The sequence below is a fragment of the Ixodes scapularis genome, unplaced genomic scaffold, assembly GCF_016920785.2.
Source record: "Ixodes scapularis isolate PalLabHiFi unplaced genomic scaffold, ASM1692078v2 PGA_scaffold0__279_contigs__length_252992795, whole genome shotgun sequence".
NCBI lineage: Eukaryota > Metazoa > Arthropoda > Arachnida > Ixodida > Ixodidae > Ixodes > Ixodes scapularis.
In genome coordinates this window covers 189,697,290-189,717,256 of record NW_024609835.1, presented here as the reverse complement: position 1 = coordinate 189,717,256, position 19,967 = coordinate 189,697,290, and the positions used below count along the sequence as shown (strand labels likewise).

Sequence of the window (19,967 nt, the reverse complement as noted above, 5' to 3'; positions counted from 1 at the left end):
TAACTTGTTGTCGCAGGAATCGCACAACATTGTCGACAGCGGTATTTGGAACTGGTCGTAACTCTACCCATTTGCTAAGTTAGTCAATGGCGACCAGAACGTATGCGGAGGGCAAGTTCGTCTGCTTTTTGCGCAGGGGGTAGCGGTGACGTCAGAACGCCGAGCCCTGATTGGCTGATCCCGACCCCCCTATCTGAGCGTCGTCTGCTCCTTTGCAACGTCGTCTGCGTCTGTCTTACCTTTCCTGCGACTTTCGGAAGTGCAGAGGCCAGATTCACGAAACGATCTTACGGCAAAAATGTGCGTAAGACAAAACTTAAGAACAAATTCGTATTCACGAAACGAAATTTTCGTATGTTTTGCGCAGGTTACGCCGAAATCTTACGACAGCTCCGAAGCTGTCTTATGCACTTCTTACGATCAAATCAGCATGACCGACAGCGTCGCGGTCGAGACGACCCACGGACGTTTATTTTTCTACGTGCGCTTCTCACGCGTCTCGACTTCAAGCAGCAAGAAAAAAGTAAAAAGTACTTGAAACAGACCACGGCGAACAAGAACGCTGAATCCACAAACACCCGGCAAAAGCCCCAACGGCCACGATTCTACCAAACGCGACCAAGCGAACACGGCAGTTAGGCCTAGCAGGCACCCCGCGACTCGGCGACCGTCTGCCCACGACCGGCTGGCGTGCTGGATGGAATATGCCCGCGCGACCCTTGTGAACCCTTCCCGTATTATACTTTGATCGCTGAGCTCAATTTTAGATTAAAAGGTCAATTTCTTCCTCTTGTTATCCCCTTGTTTCCCGAGGCAACGGTGAATCTCGCCGGTGAAAAAGCGGTGAATCATCGACAAACGCAGGAAGGGTAAAGCCATTGCTTTGACTAGCAGACGTAAAGCAGACGACGTTAACTGCGCCAACCCGCCGACGCCGTTAAAGAATGAGGGGTCTCGCCACACACGAGAGGAGGGAAAAAGTATTTGGGAGGGAACTTGCGGACACTAACTAGCTCACGCTCGGTTCTTAGCAAACAAACCTCGGCGCCTCGGGACACCTCGTCAGTGAGTTCTTTGACTTCCCTCCTTGATGCGCGTCTGCTAGTTGTTAGACAAAAACAACGTAACGCTCGAGTTATTTCATCTGCCCTCTCTGAAAGGCGAAGTCGAGCTCGCTTGTAAAGACCTGCACTTCCGAAAGTCGCAGGAAAGCTAAGACAGACGCAGACGACGTTGCGAGCAGACGACGTTGCAAAGGAGCAGACGACGCTCAGATAAGAGGTCGCGATCAGCCAATCAGGGCTCGGCGTTCTGACGTCACCGCTACTTCCTTTCTCATGCGCAGAAGACGAAAACGAGCCCACTTGCGAGGCGTATTTGTTGCCATCTGGCGAACAAGGTAATGGACCCAGGTGGTCAATGCCAATAACTTCGAATGGTGTTTCGGGAAGTGGCACAGTCTGGAAGCCACAGTTGATGTTGGGGTACGTAGTTTTTCGAGACTGACATTTGACGCAGGACGTGGTGCACTTGGTGACGTCCGTGCAAACTCTTGGCCACCAGCAACGCTCTAAGATCTTCTTAGCAGTTTTATCTCTTCCAAGGCGTCCAGCGGTCAGGTCGTTGTGACAAAGCGGGACGTAATTTTACGGGTACAAAGGGCACTTAACCTTAAGATCCACGATGGAACAGTAGACCGTGGTGGATACGATAGGCACGGTGTAGTCGTCGCTCTGGTGTATGCGATGAAGGTGACCTAAGTCGCGACACAATTCCTTAAACTTTTGAGTTTTGTCTTTGGCTTTCGGTAAGGTTAAACACAGGAGTGAAAAGTTGAACATCTTCTTTGTTTACCTCTTCGGCCGGGGCTACTGGGTTACGAGAAAGTAAATCGGCATCTGTGTGGTCCTTCCTGCTACAGTGACGGATTTCGAACTGATATTCTTGAAGTAGTGGAGCCCAGCGAGCGAGTTTAGGAGTATGGTCACGTTTCCTTTGAAGCCACAGTAACGCTGAATTATCTGTAATGGCCGTGAAATGATGACAATATAAATAAGGCCGAAAGTGTTGGACAGCCCATATGATGCAAGGCATCCCAGTTCTGACGAATGATACCGTTGTTCCGTACCTGTGAGACGACGACTGGCGTACGCGATGACTCGCTGAGTTGTTGTCGAGGAGGGCTCTAAGTAGCACAGCTCCCAGACCATTTCCGCTAGCGTCAATATGCAGGAAAATGGTACTTCCGGATCAAAATGGGCGAAGATTGGTGCCTGAAGAAGACTTTCTTTGAGATCGTTGAAAGGTCGTTCCTCACTTATGGTCCATTGTCAAGGGCAATTTTTACTAGGAAGACGTGTAAGGGGTGCTGCGCGACTAGCGAATTCTGGAATGAACCGCCGAAAGTAAGACGCAAAGCCGAAGAAGGTTTTTCCTTCGGAGAGGCGGGTCGGCTTTGGGTACTTTGATACCGCTTGTAGCTTCACGGGGTCGGGTTTGATGCCGTCTTTGCTGATGACATGACCAACGTAAAAAAACCTCTTCAAATTAAAACAAAAAAAAAAACACTTCGAAGGTTTTATCTGCAAGTTCGCTTGATGGAGTGCGTCGAGAACAAGTTCAAGCCTCCGGTTGTGTTCTCGGAGCGTTCTCCCACAGACAATAATGTCGTCAAGGTAAACTAAAACTAGTGCCATGGTCCATTTGAGGTGACCTAAAACCTTATCCATAGGCCGTTGGAATTTAGCTGGAGCGTTACAAAGGCCGAATGGCAATCGTGTGCATTGATAAAGTCCAGCGGGAGTTACAAATACAGACTTTTCTGCATCCTCTGGGTTTAACGAAACTGGCCAGTACCTGGATAGCAGGTCAAGAGTCGTAAAGTATCTGGCGCCTTGTAATCTGTCGAGCGAATCATCAAGACGGGGTAAAGGGTACTCGCCTTGTTTTGTGATACTGCTGATCTTTCTATAATCAACACGAAAACGGATAGATCCATCTTTTTTTTCGCGCCAGGACAACCTGTGACGACCAGGGGCGGTTGGATGGTGTGACAACCCCTTGACTAAGCATGTCAGTGACTTGTGTTCGAATAACTTCGTATTCGATGGGAGTCACTCGGCATAAGGGCTAGTGAATAGGGCGTATTCACTAGACGCCACATTTGTGGGTGCTGTTTAGACCGCATGCTGAGAACGAGCTCAGATGAATAGGCCGCTAAGACCGGCACTTTTGATGGCGCGGAATGCACGTTGCAAAATAACTGTGGAAGCTCGCCATCAGCACGTGCTCCATATTCGCACACACAGCTATGGCCGCCAGTGAATACTCCCTATAGGAGCATGCTCACCAGTGTCAATGTTGTGTTGCACAAGATGCGTGCATCCCAGTTCGTCGGGAGTAAGGGCCACACATGTGCAGTAAGTCGTATTGAGTCTCCTGAGTAAGTCAACCTGATGTTTGTCGAGGGATGACCAAAAATTGAACACCTCCCAAGGTCCTGGTCACTCTGATTTGAGCTGGTGCTGGTGGTCCTGCTTGAGCGACCGTTGCTGTCAAAGATTCTGCCGAACGAAAGAGAAGCGACTCGCCGACGCGGTGTCCTTGTTTAAGCATGGCAGGGGTACGCCCGTGATTCATCATCAGGATGCTGAAACAACCATCAGTACACGTAGTCAACATTCCAGGTGCTGCAACTTCGCAATCAGGCCTCTAAAGCCGCGATGCCTCATAGACAATGTCTCCGTTAAGATGAGTTGAGTTTGCGCTCACATTGACCCATATGGCTGTTTCTGTCTGTATCACCGTCGTAGCAGCAATGCGTACATCCCGAGCCTCTTTTTCAAGGCCCGAAGTAGATTGTTGAAAGACATGCAGTAAGCTTTTTATTCTATCTTCCGCACAAGACGTACATGACCTCCAAAGGTTCATGGGGTTGCGACAAATCCGCCTAAGAGAAAAAAAATGCCCAAAGGCTTATAAAATAATTCTAAAACAAGCGAAATGGCGCAAAGCTATGACAGGCACCATGAGCATGAGGTTCCCAAGTCGTAAGCGGGCTCTCCTGAATACCGGCAGAATCGTTTAAAGATAACAAGCCGGCTTTAGCACACCAACCGTACCCAAGAATCACGGGAAAGACACAATTTGGGATTACGACAAACTCTTCAACGGATGTGCGACGGAATACTGTGATGCTCAATCGAACTTTTCCCGCAGTTGGTATGGTAGTACCAAGGGCAGTGAATAGTGCTGGGCAGTCAGAAGAGAACTCAACGTTTGAAGGAAGTAAAGACTTATCGACAGTATTGACAGCTGCCCCAGTGTCAAAAAGTGCGTTCACAATCCCCAAGTGCTCGCCCAGTACAGGATGCAAAGGAACTTATGTTAGATGGCGTGCAACTGACACAATGGGTCTTTGAGCATTTACATCAGGCCGTGCCCCAGGGGACCGGGCGTGCCGTTTCCCGACGAGGTAGAAGCAGTAGCGCATTCGGATGCAAAAGGGCCGCGACTTCCGCATCGGTAGCACGACCCATTGGCATTTCACCGTGAATGGGCAGACACAGCATGCGGGCGTGTCCCTTCTGGGATTGACCATGCTTGTACTTTGATTCCATGGGGTGTTGACGGCTGCGTGCAATTGGTGGCCCACTGAGCAGCACTCATTTCCATGGCGTGGCCGAGAGCTACGCGTATTGTGTCCGGTCTTGCCAGGCGAACAAGCTTTTGAATCTCGGGGTCACTTTAGCATCCACGAACGCGGACGTGCCGACACGGGTATCGGGCGTTGCTCCCGGAAATGATTTGTAGGTTAGGCGTTGTTCACCTGACGCAAGTTCCGGTAAACTCTCACTTGATTGTTGACGTCGTGACCGGAGCTCTGCGTAGTATGCTTGTTGTAGGTGGTCATCACCAAAACGATCACGTAGGGTTGCGACTAATGCTGTGTACGTGAGCCGGGTGCCTTGAAGTGCATGAAGTACGTATAGTGCTGGACCATCAAGTTGGGTGATGACAGCGCGTGCCTTGTCATATTCGGCAAATTGGTTTTCATCGGCAATTATGTCGACCTGTTCTAGGTAAAGACCGAAGGGGGTTTCCCCATCGAACGGCTTCAACTTGAAACGGTGCTGTGCAGATAGGGGAATGACAGTCTGGTTTGGGGAAGGAGTCTGCTTAATAGCGGCGACTGTTGGTTGTGGTGGTTGCCCAAGTGCTTCCAGAGCAGCTACTCGTTGACAGATGTCGGCACATTTTTCAATCAAATCGTCTGACCGTTGCTGCGTAGCAGCCATGATTGCTTAGGTTTGTCGCTCCAGTAGTCCTTCCAGAACCCCGAGTGTCAAAACTGTCGTCTGAGTATCTATTGGTGCTACACTCGACTGCGAATCGGTGTCATCTCGTAGCTGGCTCGAGGGAGACAGGCTCGCCGGAAAGTTCTCCTTTTGACGGCAGAAGTGCTTGACGTTGTTTCAGTCGGCATCCCACCACTGCCACCAACTTGTAACGGTTTATTCTGCGACCGATCGACGTTTTTTTCTTTTTCTGACTCTCTCGAGAGCCCGCTTCCATTCTCCTCTTCTTCTTGTCTTGTATACTGCTACAATATATATATATATATATATATATATATATATATATATATATATATATATAAACACACAAACTCACCCTGCGCCCCCTCTCAACGAGCTACAACCGTCAACTCGCCGTCCTTGAAACTTGGCCCCGACCGTCAAGCTTCTTCACCCCGATAAGAACTGCACCACGCTTCTCTCTCACGAAAGCTCCAACCGGCAACTCGCCGAAATTTGGACTCGACCGTAGCATTGTATAAGTACCACCCGCGTTTATCTGTAAACGTTCTTCCTGACGAAGGCCGGACTCCGCCCAAGCGTCGAAGACTAAATCGTCCGTTGCTGTTTTCACTAAGGGTTTTTCTTCTCGGTTATATACATATATATACTGGCTTTCGAGTCACGTGTGAAGTTATTTGAGCACGGGAAACAGATTGCTTCCTGCTGGTGTCTGGAACACGCTCGCGAACACCCTACCGATGGTCCTAAGTTTGCGCCTTGGATATAATACCTTTTTAGTCTACGGTTCTATAACGCAAAAATGCTCCAATCGGTTGGTATCTCTCATTGCCGTACCGGTATCCGATTTCAGACGAGCGAAATAATAACAAAAAAAGTAAGGCTTAGAAGGTGTTTTCGTCATTTCGCTAAGAAAGCAGAAAAAAGGAGATGATTTTGTTTACCTGGGTAAATGGCTCCATAGACGCTCCAGCTGATACTTATGTTCGCTACGATAAATGGGTTTTGACACATATGTTCATTTTTATGTGCCGTGGCTTAAAAGGTGGGCTTAAAACTGAATATCTTTTTATTTATTTTAGAATACCGCCGGCCAACTTTTGACGGCCAAGGCATGGTGGTGGAAAGGTAACGTAAGGGCATGCTAGTGCGCGTACATACAGGCATGTAAATAAAAGAAACAGGTAACTTATTCATTGGCAACAAAAAAAAAAAAAAAGATCCTTGATCGCACTAGCAAACGAAGCAGCAGAAACAATAGCTGTCACGCCCTGTGGGGCAACGCATTCCACTCTCACACGGTTTGAGGAAAAAATGAATATTTAAAAACATCTTTCTTGCAACGGAATTCATTGAGTAGTTTTTCATATTTCTGCCTTGTATCACGGCTATCATTATACTACAGATACTTATCAAACTTCAAACCAACTTTATCATATATTTTTTTTATGTAAAAATTTCAAACGTTTTAATTTCCTTCTACGTGATAACTCGGCTAGGCCGGATGCTGCATACAACGGTGTCACATGTGAATCTTTGCCGTATGAATTATAAAAAAATCTAAGAGATTTGTCTTTAATGCTTTCTAACTCATCAACATTAGGTTGTAAATAAGGGTCCCATAATATATCACCATATTCCAACAGAGGCCGGATTAGAGATTTGTACGCCGTGAGCTTCGTCTCAGAAATACACTGGGTCATAGTCCTTCGTAGCGACCACAATTTACTAGACGCTTTTGTAATAACCTGCCCAATGCGATGAGCCCAACTAAAGTTTGAAGTGATTGTAACACCTAGGTACTTATACTCCTTAACCACTTCTAAAGCGTTTGAGGAAAAGAAAAGGGGAACCTTTTTCAGCGTTATAGGCATTTGCACACACTTCTTAACGTTCAAATTCATTTGCCACTTCTGACACCATGAAAAAAATATTTTAACGCTGTCATCTAAACATTTTTGATCGGACACGCTAGATATCTGGGAAAATAATACGCAATCATCAGCGAAAAAGCGACACTGTATAGAGGGCTTACCTACTCGCAGGTCGTTTGCAAAAACCAAAAACAGCAGTGGACCGAGCACCGAGCCTTGAGGCACTCCAGAAAGAACAGGTATCTCCGTGGATTCAGCATTGCCAACACAAACAAACTGTTTACAGTTTGTGAGGTAAGAATCCAGCCACTTCAGGAGACATTCATTGCGAAGTACTTGCTTCAGCTTATGTAATCACTCCCTATACTAAACTCTGTCAAACGCCTTAGCGAAATGTAGAAAAATATTGCCATCTGACCGTCATTGTCGATGGCTGAGGCAAAGTTGTGGATCGTGTGAAGAAGTTGAGTCACTGTCGAGTATCCTCGTCGAAACCCGTGCTGTTCATCAACTAAGAACCTTTCTGATTCTAGGAAAGTTATAATATGCTTAAAAATAAAATGTTCGAGAACTTTGCTACACGTACTTAAAAGCGACACTGGCCTATAGTTGCAAACACTGTTTTTCTCGCCACTCTTATATATGGGCACTACCTTAGCTACTTTCTAGTGTAGTGGCACCTCAACCGTTTTTAAACTGCAAAAGTAAATTATAAAAATAAAATTGGAACACCATTCAACATACTTATGTATGTTGAATGGCATTAGGAATTTCGTCCAAGCCGCACGACTTCCTAATGTCTAATCGGAAAAGACTGTCAAAAATACCTTCTACTGAGACCAATAAGTCACCGATCCCACAATTGTTAGAAGTAAATGACGGCAAAACAGAGTTGTTGACTGTGTTCACAGAAGAAAAAAAGTAATTCAAATCGCTTGCGATGCTCTCTTCATCGACAATCGCCCTTCCGCTATGACTAAGCTCCTTAATCGTCACACACTTTTTTGTCAAGTTCGCCCAAAACTTTCTTGGGTTTTCCTTTAGGAAGTTGTGCATTGGGATTAAAAAAATAACGATATTTAAATGTGCGCACTAAGGTTTGTAACTCTTGACGTAGATGTGGAAGCTTAAATTTTAAACTTGGTTGGAACCTTTCTAATCGATTTATTTTTTGTTTTAGATGCAAGATATCTCGCGTCACCCATGGGCTGTCCTTTCTTTTTGTTGAAAGCTCTGGAACAAACTTCTGAATACATGTAACGACAACCTGCTTGAAAGAGAGCCAAAACTTACCCACCGGCTCCTCGTTTTCCTCGTAAAAAACAGTCAATCTGACAAAAGCAACTTCCAAGAAGTCGAGAATATCGACATCGCTTGCCAGGGTGAAATCACGATAACGTTTAACTTCGGGCACTTTGTACGAATAATGCGGAGCACATAAGTCCCACAAAAATATTGCGTGGTCAGATATGTCATCCGCGAATAATATATCAAGAATACTTCTGGCAACGACTTCAGATAAAAGCACAAGATCAAGTAATGACTCGGAACCGTTTGACAAGCGCGTGGAACGTTTGACCACCTGGCTTAAATTATTGATAAGAGCAACATCAACAAGCAGTCTTGAATGTTCATAGCTCGCTTTGGGCACCACGCTGTCCCAGTCTACGTCTGGCAAGTTGAAATCGCCGGCCAATACTACTCGTCAAACTTGCTTGGTTTTGAAATGAAGAAACTCAAATAAACTAGGTAAAACATCGATACTAGCTTGGGGATATCTGTACATTCCTCCTACAAGCATTAACTGGCTACCAAAGCATATAGTAGCCCAAACCATTTCACAGACATAGTTATGTTCAATGGACGTGCACTAAAGTGTCTCCTTGACCAAAAAGCGACCCTTCCCCCTCTCGAATCGCGGTCACGTCCGAAAACGTTAAAACCAGCAGGGAAAACACTACTATCAGTTATTTCACTATCCAACCAAATGTCTGTTATAATTACAACATCAGGATCAAATGCCAATAGAGCACCTTCCAGCTCCACCGCCTTATTGGCAGCACTTCCTGCATTAAGATTTAGCAGTCTAAAGGGGCGATAAGATCTTCTTGCTTTGGTTTAAGCTTCGGAGCGCTACGCGCATCGTCCAGCCTAAGTCTGCCTAAGAACGGCCGAAAAAGGCGGCCCTCTGGCCACAGGTCAGGACAGACCAGCTTTTCGAAATCTTCATCGTTAACAGGCACATGAAACGAAGCGTAGGTTTCGTACCTTGAGGCCAGCTTCGTATATTCGAAACCTTTGCTGTCCAACACAATTCCCACGATTTCCGAGACTTCTTCACAAGTTGTCTCGGGGTGCGGCCCAGGCTTGGACGGGGTTCAACTACTCTACTCAAACTACTGCAGTTTAACTACTTCTCGGAGTAATTTGGTAACTCTCAATTACAAATTTATTTAGGTAATTAGTATTTTAATTTAACTCCGTTTTTCAGTTAACTTCTACTCAAGTTACTAAATACTTTCGAAATCTACCGGGTGAAACAAGGAGACGGTAGGCTCTTTAAATCGGCCGGAAAATTCGGTTTCTTAACCTATCGCGCTACGACTTTGTGCAGCGTCGCCCACAGATGGTGCTTTTTTTTTGTAAAATTTGCAAAGAGCGAACTTACCTGAGGAAAAAGTAAAGAAAGAAAAAGGCTTAGCTCCTATGGAAACCCAGCGACGCCACCGGTCTGCAATCAACACGGCGCCGTTTTGCACGGTAGACAAGAGATGGCGCAACGAACGCCGCCAACGAATGAGCATACGGCGCCGAGAGCCAGCGTTTTTAGCAGACGATCTTTTCGAATCAAAAGCGGCGCGCGTTCCGCAAACGGCGACAGTTGCAGAAACGAAAACAGGCGCGGTAACAACAAGCAACTGCAGTTCCTTGTCTGCTAAAAACGCCGGTTCTCGGCGTCGTCTGCTCGTTCGTTGGCAGCAGTTGGCGTCGCGACCGCTTGCGCCATCTCTTGTCTACCGTGCGAAACGGCGCCGTGTTGATTGCAGACCGGTGGCGTCGCTGCGTTTCCATAGGAGCTAAGCCTTTTTCTTTCTTTACTTTTTCCTCAGGTAAGTTCGCTCTTTGCAAATTTTACGAAAAAAATGCACCATTTGTGGGCAACGCTGCACAAAGTCGTAGCGCGATAGGTTAAGAAACCGAATTTTCCGGTCGATTTAAAGAGCCTACCGTCTCCTTGTTTCACCCGGTAGTACTAATTTTCCTCATCACAGGGGTTTGAGCGCAGAAATAAATAACACGCCGGCAGATGAAGTCGTCTTCCCGAACAAGGGGCCCCTTCACATTCCCTTCTCACGCACTTATACTCGGCAGCCCTAGAAACTGGATCACAGGAGTCCTTGAGCCAAGGTGGCGACGAGCAGCCAAAGCATGACACCAGCGCGAACGAACGCAGGCAAAGATGCTTAAGAAGCTTTGCTCGGGTATCCATCCAACCCGGTAATGCACGCAGGCGCTGCGCCTCCGGCTGCAACCGTGACAGACGGTGATACTCCGAGGGTTGTTGCTGATTTCATGATGTCTGCCTTTAGTGAGTTCTGACTCAAGCGGTTTGGGGGCTCCACGAAAGGCCCCACTGGAATGACCTCGCAGCTGGGCGCCTTTTACCGTCGTCGTCAGCGCATACTCCCTTGCAAAGCCGGACTCCCCCGAACACATACGCAGACACGAATAATCCTTTGATGAGAGCATGTTCCCCCTTCCAGGTGCTACTGCACGAGCGGCGATACTTGTTTGCGTACCCTTCGCGTCCTTTCGACCTTCCACGCCAGGGAGAGCTCATCTTTGTTGAAAACGATTTACTTGTCAGGCGTGTAAGGCGCGTCAGGATAGCATAGTCGTCAGCGAGGATTGCGAGTCACCTTTGGGAGATTCTTTTGTTGGACCCGGCGTCAGCGGCGAAGTATACTTCGTTTCATATTCTAATAAACCAAAACTTTTTTTTTTTAGTAGCGTAGCACTAGCACTTTAACGAGACGCGCAGTCGTCCGGATGACCTCATCGTCGTGGCGCGAGACTTGAACCCTTGACAGTCAGGTCCACTCGCTCAGCGTACTCTAAGAGGGGCCAGTCATAACAATCTCAACTTGCCGAAGAAAAAAAGAGCAGTTATAAAAGACCCTCTAGCCGAGGCAAACCTCACATGTTTCGTCATGAACACCTAAGATGCCGACACTCGCTTACCCGACCCCGCACAACCTGTTTCTCAAATTCAACGCTACCGTTCCCTCCAGCGAGTCGGTGGAACATCTTTTTAGCTTGGCTTTTAAGTCTTTAGGAGGAAAAGGGGAAAACTCTACTATTAAGAACTTGGAAAGTCAATTGCTTCTTTGCGCGAATAGACTATTTTGGTGAAAGCGCAATCCATGAAATGACTGGATTTATTTTAGGCTCGCAGGGCTTTTCACGCATCAAAACTACAGTTAATTTTTCTGACACAAACAAAGTAACTACGAAAGCAGCTTCAAAGTAACTCGCTACTTTTTAGAGTAGTTAGTAGTTTACTCAATTACTATTAAAATTCGTAATTTCTACTCTACTCCAATTAATATTGCCGTTGATACTTAGTAACTTAACGTAACTAATATTTTTGAGTAATTTGTACATGTCTGGTGTAGCCGAGAGACGAAAAGAGCCTTCTTCCTTGGAGGCCTAGCCACAACACGTAACATGCAATATATAACTGCGAACCTTGCTAAAACAATACAGTGAATTTGTGACAACGTCACGTCGTGGTTCCAATTGCAGTCATATACAACTGCGAGCCGGGAAATAGTCATTTTTTTGCTTGGCGATCAAATGGCGGTATCAAAATGTTCCGGTATAAACCGACGTGTCTTTGTTTAGTTGTGCGGAATGAAAATAACACGATGCGGATTTGATCAACCTTAATATTGTTGCGCCACTCCTCTATTAAAAAAAAAGCTTCCGTAAGTGGTATCTTTGTAAAAGTCGTGTCACGCATCTGTAACGATTATATGCGGACGTGCTCTATAGTATAAAGGCTTCCACCAGCATACCGGTAGTTGGTAAATCAACCAGGCGTGTTCTATAATTTTTACCTCGTACTTGCATCCCTCGGTGTGCTTGCCGTTTGTCTAAAACAAAGCGCTGTCTTATTCGCTACTTTGGAGGACAAATCCCAAAGCCAATAGAAGTCACTCGTGATGAGTTGACTTTTTTTCTCACTTTGCCCATTTGGTGATGTTAAATATTATGATCAACATATCATAAGCCTACTTTTTGTTTTCGCGTTCAAAACATATATCTAAACCCTCTTTTTTAAATATGTATCTTATTATACTTTTTCAATCTCCGCCTTCTATTATTTTTACACGTTTGAACCTTGCTTTCAGTTAGTGTTGTGAACAAGTCGCCCAGAAACATTTCCAATAAGGCATGGTACACTTTATATACTCGTCTCTAGCCGATAAGTACGTAAAAAAATTCTTTCGGTATGACAAACTCCCCTTTTTTCCCCAAACCGACCCGACCCAACCTATCTCTTTCATCATCAAAACAAAAATATTTCTGCAGAGGTCCGACCGTCATGGCCTTCGAGCGGGGCAGTAAAACGAAATAACGCCACAAATATCTAGGTCCTGACCGCACGAACGGAACGTCTAGAGGTTATTTTATGTTTATATTTTTGCTGACGTGCCTGGTGCCTTGGACATGTAGCGAGGCGATATGCAGCGGCACGAACGTCTAATGCATGCCCCATTAGCTAATGGCTACCGAGGGGAGAGACATGAGTGGCAAACAAACGTTACACACGTGGAGCTTTTTTTTTTATAAGATTTCGCTTTGTTGTGGTCTAGGGCTTTGGCGGTTGCTTCCGACGAGATTAGGTCAGAGCACACGTCACATATATGGTCCTTGAGTCCCGAATGTTACTTTAACTGTTAGTTCGTACCATGCACCAACGTGCACTAACGTGCAAATAGAGAACAAAAAAATTGCATTCAATTGTCTGAAGTGCGTTATTCTTAGACATGTAAAATATATCCCCCCAAAAATAACTAAATGTCGTCACTCGCTACTCCCTCAAAAACAACTAAATAATTTAATCATTACCGATTCTCAAGAAGAACGCGTTTATTTACTCCAGAAGTATGGTGTTATTTTTCTCTTTGACGACAAAATACACAAGTTTTTTTTTTTTTTTTTTTGTACTATTTTTTTTTCAGTAGCCGTTGCGCTTAAGCAGTATCTGCCTCTCGAAGGTTTTATCAGCTACGTTTCCCCGGTTCTTATGGAATATATGTTCGGCGAGGCTGATGAGTCGTTCTACTCACGTCCTCGAGGGAACTGCGGTGTTGTGCTTCAGAAAGAGTTTGTGAATCTGGGACTTCCTCTCGCAATTGTTATTTCTGCTTCTAGAGTTCGAACTTGACAATGGGCGCGTTACGTCCGCGCTCCTTTACTCCTACTCCGACGTTCTGAGTTTCATACTCCGAGCGCAGCAACTAAATTGATCATGGCGTTCAGGATCGCGACACACCGATACTATCGACGAGCCACACGAGCTCCTTCCGACCGCAGGGTTATGAGGAACCCGACATCTCCTGGATACGGGTGGCAGAAGCCGAAATTATTTCGAAGGTAAATTAATTAGGCCTTTGTGTAACGGCAGGGTGTAAAGTAAAATAGACGGCGACGTTATGAAGCTTTTGCCAACGTTTCAGTATTTCTGAAGATTTTGGCGACTTGCTTCGAGTACAAATCGGGAAAGTTACCTTTGCCGAGCTATTTATTGGCCATGCATGGTGTTCAGAATTAAATAAAAGACGACATTCTTGTTCCCGCTTGTCGACGTAGGAAACCATCAATCTTGTCAGATATTTCCTGGTTCCGTCTTGCAGGGCGAGACGGAAGCTCTGAAGATACCGGCACGCCGTCGTTCAATAATTAGCACGTCAATTCGTATTCAGGCAATATGCATGAACGAAGCTTTTCCGCATCGCGAACTGATATGTTTCTGCTTTTCAATCAAAGTGTATTGATTCGCAGGGCTAAGCATTCTAAAAAGGGCAGCGATCGAGTGTCTTCTCATCTCAAAGTGTCTGTCGCAGTGGCTGTGCTGTCAGCACGCTACCGTTAAATAGATGAATTCGTTTTCATGTGAGATGCATGAACAAACCTTTATTGCAAGACTAACTGGTGTTTTGGGCTATCCAATATAAGCATTTGTTTTCGCTGCGGCTGGGCTAAGCATTCTAAAAACGTCCGCGGTCTGTCTTTTCATCGTGACAACATTGCCGTCGCCGAGTTATCGGCATGCTTGTGCGATAGATCTATTCGTTTTCAGGCAAGACGCACGAACAAACATTTTCCTCAACACTAACTGATGTTTGGACCTTTAAATAAAAAAAAATATTTATTCGCTGGGCCAAGCATTATAAAAGTATAAAAGGGGCAGCGGCCCGAACGCCTCCTAAAGTTGACCATTCTTCTGTCGTTGTAGTACCGGCACGATACCGTTTGATACATGAATTCGTTTTCAGTCGAGATGCACGAACAAACTTTTTTCGGAAAGCTTATTGCTGCCTTGATTTCAAATTAAATTGTTTTTACCTGCTTGTTTAAGCACTAATCAACTGAAAACAGGGTCTCGACAACAGCGTAGTCATCTTGTTTATGGACGTGACGTCACGGAGCGCGAAGAAGTCACTCGCGCTCCTAGGGATACCATGTGCTCGAAGAGCGCGCTCGAGTGTGTCTCCGGTGGCATTTCTGTCCGTTTAGTAAAAGGACCGCCAAACTCTAGTGCTCCGGAGCACAGACTTAACACGCCCAATGGGTTCTGTGCATTCCCCTGCTGGCACTCTCTAGGTTTACATTCGGTCTGCCCACGATTCTAGAAGTGTGTTCGCAAGGTGCAGGTCATTGTCAGCTGTAGAGTTCCACTGAAGTGTACAGTGACAAATGTCTCCATACTCTAATACTGTTTTTTTTTTTCGAGTTGCCTTTGTGCTGTAGTCACACAATAGGCGCATACTCAGTTTAGAACTTAAACGCGTCTGTTGAAATAAGTTGTTTAAATATCGCCAATGAGTTGCGTACTCGTGATAATTCATTTGCGGAAAAAGTTGTTGTGAAGGAACAAGACCCCACATACTTTCTTAAGGCAAAGGTAGTGGGCACAAATGGATACTTATACTTCTGGAATACTAAATCAAAATCGTGTTTGATATGAGTTCCTGCAGTCTATGATAAAAAATTTCCAAGAGTCAAATATATATTATGAAAAATGCAAGTTATATTTTTGCCACACTAGTAAATGTGTGGAAACAATTTCGAGGCGAAAAGGCAGATACAACATGAGACGAATTCTTCGGCACTGCCACGTGCGATGTGGATTTTCGCCTTGCAATGAACGTCAATAATAGGCGTTACGCGGTTGTGAGAATTGTGTTTGTGTGTGTGTGTGCGAGTGTGTCTGTGTAGGGGGGGCAATTTAAATCACTTTGCTTCTCTGCCATAGTCGTTAGCTCCCTGACGTCGCAGTTCATTCGGTGGTATCGAAAGGATAGGAAATAATTTAAAAGCTCTTTCGCGCACTCAGGTATTCATAAGAAATGCGTTTTCGCCCGACATTATGTCAGAGCAATGTACGTGTACAGTGTACAGCAGTGTACAGAGCAATGCTGATTATCCCCTGATATACGTATACAAACGAAGTTTCGCGCAAAGCAAGAACAAACTATATTTATTAAAAAAAAATTCATACATGTGAAGTTTTGATGTTAAACCATTGCAGCTGGTGTGAGTTTCTTAACGGTTTAGTTAGAACTTTGTAACAAAGGAGGTCTGTTGTGAACACACTATAAAGATTTCCACTGCAGTCGGTGCCCCTTGCCTTCGTGACTTCTACGTTTCTTTTCCATTAGAAAATGGGACCTTAGTATTATGTGGATAAACAGTTTGAATTGGTATCAGTATGCGAAATTATCGCTGATATTTGATTGGACCTCGTTTTTACATCGCTTCGTGTCTTGCTGTTGCACAGTTTAGTGTATCTGTTGGGCTCGTGCGAGCCATACATTATTCATTAATATTATGTATGGCTCCTCCCGGTAGAGAAGGACGCGCCAAGAAGTTGTAGCAAATATCACTAATGTTCTTTGCCTTCTTCTCTTCCTCCACCAAGGCGGTTCCTCTAACCGAACTGAGCCTAAAATAGGCTCTACTCCAGAGTTTTTTTTTGCGCAGACCCCGCGGTGGACGACCGATTGCGCTGAGTGTTGGTGCCCCATCCATCTTACGCCTGGTGCCCTGTCATCTTTTCAGTGGATTTGGGACACGGCCACCTCGCACAAAGGCGACTGAGGGGGCTGAGGCACTGGAGAAGGAACACTCAACTTTAGAGTCGCCCAAGCACGCTTTGTTTGGAATCCGCAGAAAAGGATTCAACCCTCGGCTTGGATTGGGACGACGGCCAGTCCTGGAGGCGTCTCCCCAGCGGCGTCGACCTCCTGCCGTCAACATACAGGATCAGCCGCTGACCTTAACTTTTTCAGGCTGCTCGATAAGCCTCCTTCACTCCGCTCCCTTCTCACGGGATTCCTAAGGAGACGGGCATCTCACAGGCGGATGCCTTATCTGAACTTTCCAGACAGACCCGTGCACGTTTCTTGGGGTTCGCGCCTCTAGTTTGGAGTGGTAATACAAGAAATCATAAGGCCTCGTCCTATGAGCTGTGCTGCTCATTGGTCTGTACTGGTCTACGTTATGTTTGTTTTATCATTTACGAATATACCATATTGAGCTCGCCTGGCAAGAGAGTCACCGTCGCCACCGCGCCCAAATTATCTCGCGAAACTGAAGGACGTTGGGTCTCCTTTATGTACACACTCATGCCTAAAATGGAACTGAATAGTTTTTTTTTATCTCTCTCTCTCAGGAGCGAAGCAGGTTTATTTCTTTTTAGTCTTTTCATGGTGGGATTTCTTGGCGACGACCGCTGCAGTTGGTAGATGTAATATTAAAAACAAGAAAAAACAAAAATTGGTTCACTCTGACCGGAGAAATTTCTGGACAACATGTAGTGACAAGTTACATCGAGTGAGTAGAAAACAGCAAAGACACTATGAGAATTGGGAAAAAATCAACGTAATTTTTATCTCAGTTGTCGGTAATACAAAGCATTACATTAGGTGGTAGAAAATTTGAAAAAAAGAAAGAGAAAAAACGTTTGTTAGCATCGCCGTAGAGATAGAACTTGAGAGTGAAACTTATCCGGCAGAGTCATTTGGAGCTAAAGAAACCGAAAATCAAGGCCAATAACAAAAGCCATGCAGCGCCACACAATCGAGCGAGGTCTACTTAAGAACAATAAAAACAAACGTATATAAAAATCACCCATTCGAAAAAAAAAAAAAAACTCTTCACAAACTTAATTCTTCTCAGGTATACAGTTTTGCAACCACTATCCAAGAACCGGAGTAAGATGCAAAAGCGAGAGCTTCGTATTAATTTTATCGATGTTCACCAAATATATAAACAGAAATAAGATGGGACGACGACGTTGATCGTATACGGAGCTGTACGTATCCTTAACCTTATAATTAAAAGTAGGGTTCCACGATTTCGGGGTTACTTTTCTTTAAACTTAAGGTGTTTTTTTTTATTTTTCTATTTGCTGTGTGATGGGTGGGGGGGGGGGGGGGGGTTGAGGGGCGAAGGGGATATTTCTGTATATTTCTTCGGTGTAAAATTTTGAAGGCAAAAAAGGCAACTGGTGTATCTCAAATCTTATCTTATAAAAAAAAAAAAAAAAAAAAAAACACCGGAATGGAATTTTCTAAACTCCAAGAAGCCTGAGTGTAGAACGAATCTTTGGAGAATGTCCGGGTGCCGATTAGAGAAGGAAGCAAGACACAGCCTGTGGTTCCCAACGAAGGAAGTAGACGCGGTCAATTCAGTCTGTTCTGTGTTCGGGGCGAATAGCGAATATAGCAGCAGAACAAAATTTCTTCAATCAAAGCTCGAGTTTTTCTCACTCGAGGACAACTCGAATTCGGCGTTTTTCGTTGTTATAAAACGGGCTTGGCGATTGAGTTTCGGGATTAATCAGTATTTACTGAAAACACAAAACCCCACAACACTTAAATCATCACGAATGATATAAGCTTACCGCAGTTTTGTTTGACATAGCCTACTCAGATTCAAGTTTCAATGTACCTAACGTCCTATTTTAAATTCATCAGGCTAGAATGCCCTCACAGTGGCAAAACCAAGTCGTGAACCAAAGAAAATATTTCTGTAACTTTTAAAGACCTGATTTGCCGATCGAAAACCTTTTTTTTTTATTGATACAACAATAGCTGAACACGCTCTCAAGAATGTAAAGTAAGTCGTGGTTCCCTGCAGTTTAGGTGAAGTCCATGACCGTTACGTCATGGGTCTAATACTGTGTTGTTAGTAAAAAAACTACGAAGTTGTGTTTCATCCTCTACTATTTCTACCACACTGCTGCGGAAAGCGTCCCTGCGCAGGCGTGTTTTGTTCGTAAAACAACTAAAAACTTTTCTTAAAATCAACAATGAGAAAGGAAGGGAGAGTTAATAATAAAGAAGTCTTTTACTCGTTTTCACCTAAAGAAAACAGAAAGGTTTCCGCATTTTTTACAGGTTGCAGAAACTAGTTCATTCAAGTTTTGTTTGTCGGACGAAAAATCCATGCTTCGGCATTTAAAACTTGTACGTCTTGATAAGAGAACAAATTAATAATGTAAAGTGCAGGTACATATATCTTAATTATCTTCAAAAAGGGGGAAATTAGTAAGGCTTCACAAAGAGCCGAACTTTTTTTGTTTACTACGGCTGTTGATGTGAAAACGTACCACACACCATGTAAACTAACGCTTCTATGACTTTTAGACGACCGCTGAAATCGGTTTATAAATGTTTCATGCTGCAACTTACAACACAGGAGCAACCACGTGATGAAGGCATGGGATGCAAATATCAATACAAAAAAAAAATGTAGAAAGAAAAAGTGTTTCTGGTTATCTCCCGCGGCATTCGCAGACGACGGTAAAGTCGCCAAGCTAAGCAGACGATCTTCGGAAACGTTTTACTATGCCGGCGCGCTCAACGCATCCGACATCTGTCGGTGGCAGATTTAGTTAGGCAAGCGCGGCTCTGACGTTGTCTGCAAATTCCGCAACACATAACACCCCCCCCCCCCCCTCCCTTCATTTTTTTATTAAGATGGTAAGCTTATTTGTTGATATTGTCACCCTATGCTTTCAACATGTGGTTGTACCTCTGTAGTAACTCTCAGCGCGGTAGGAACCGATTTCTGCGGGCCCCTAAAGTGCATTTAAAGTGTTAGTTAATATTCTGTTAATAAGAGCGGAAAGATTTACTATATCAGAATACAGAGAAAACGAACACCCCCAAGAAGTCCAAAGTTGGAATAAAGTTCTGGGGTTCGAATGTATATTTGTAGCGTGTTAATTAGGACACAATAGCGAAAACAATAATCTTGCGCAGACCTGTTGCCAGTGTACACGCGCACGAGTCTCGTAGTACCTCTCAGGAAGCATGCACCAAAATATGAAAGAAAGCTGAAAAGCTGGTCCGTGAGATGTATATTCCAAGGTGGTTCATGTACGTGTGCGGCACAAAAAAAGTAAAAAAACAAAAGAAAACAAAAACAAAGAAAAAAAAACATGCACATAACTTAAAGGGACACTGACACCCCTCAA

General features: G+C 44.8%; 1 pseudogene; it reads right to left on the bottom strand.

Annotated features, from left to right (window-relative positions):
• Positions 1 to 1,868: 1,868 nt before the first annotated feature.
• LOC115318763 overlaps positions 1,869 to 19,967 on the bottom strand; it is a 62,725-nt pseudogene continuing 44,626 nt past the window's right edge.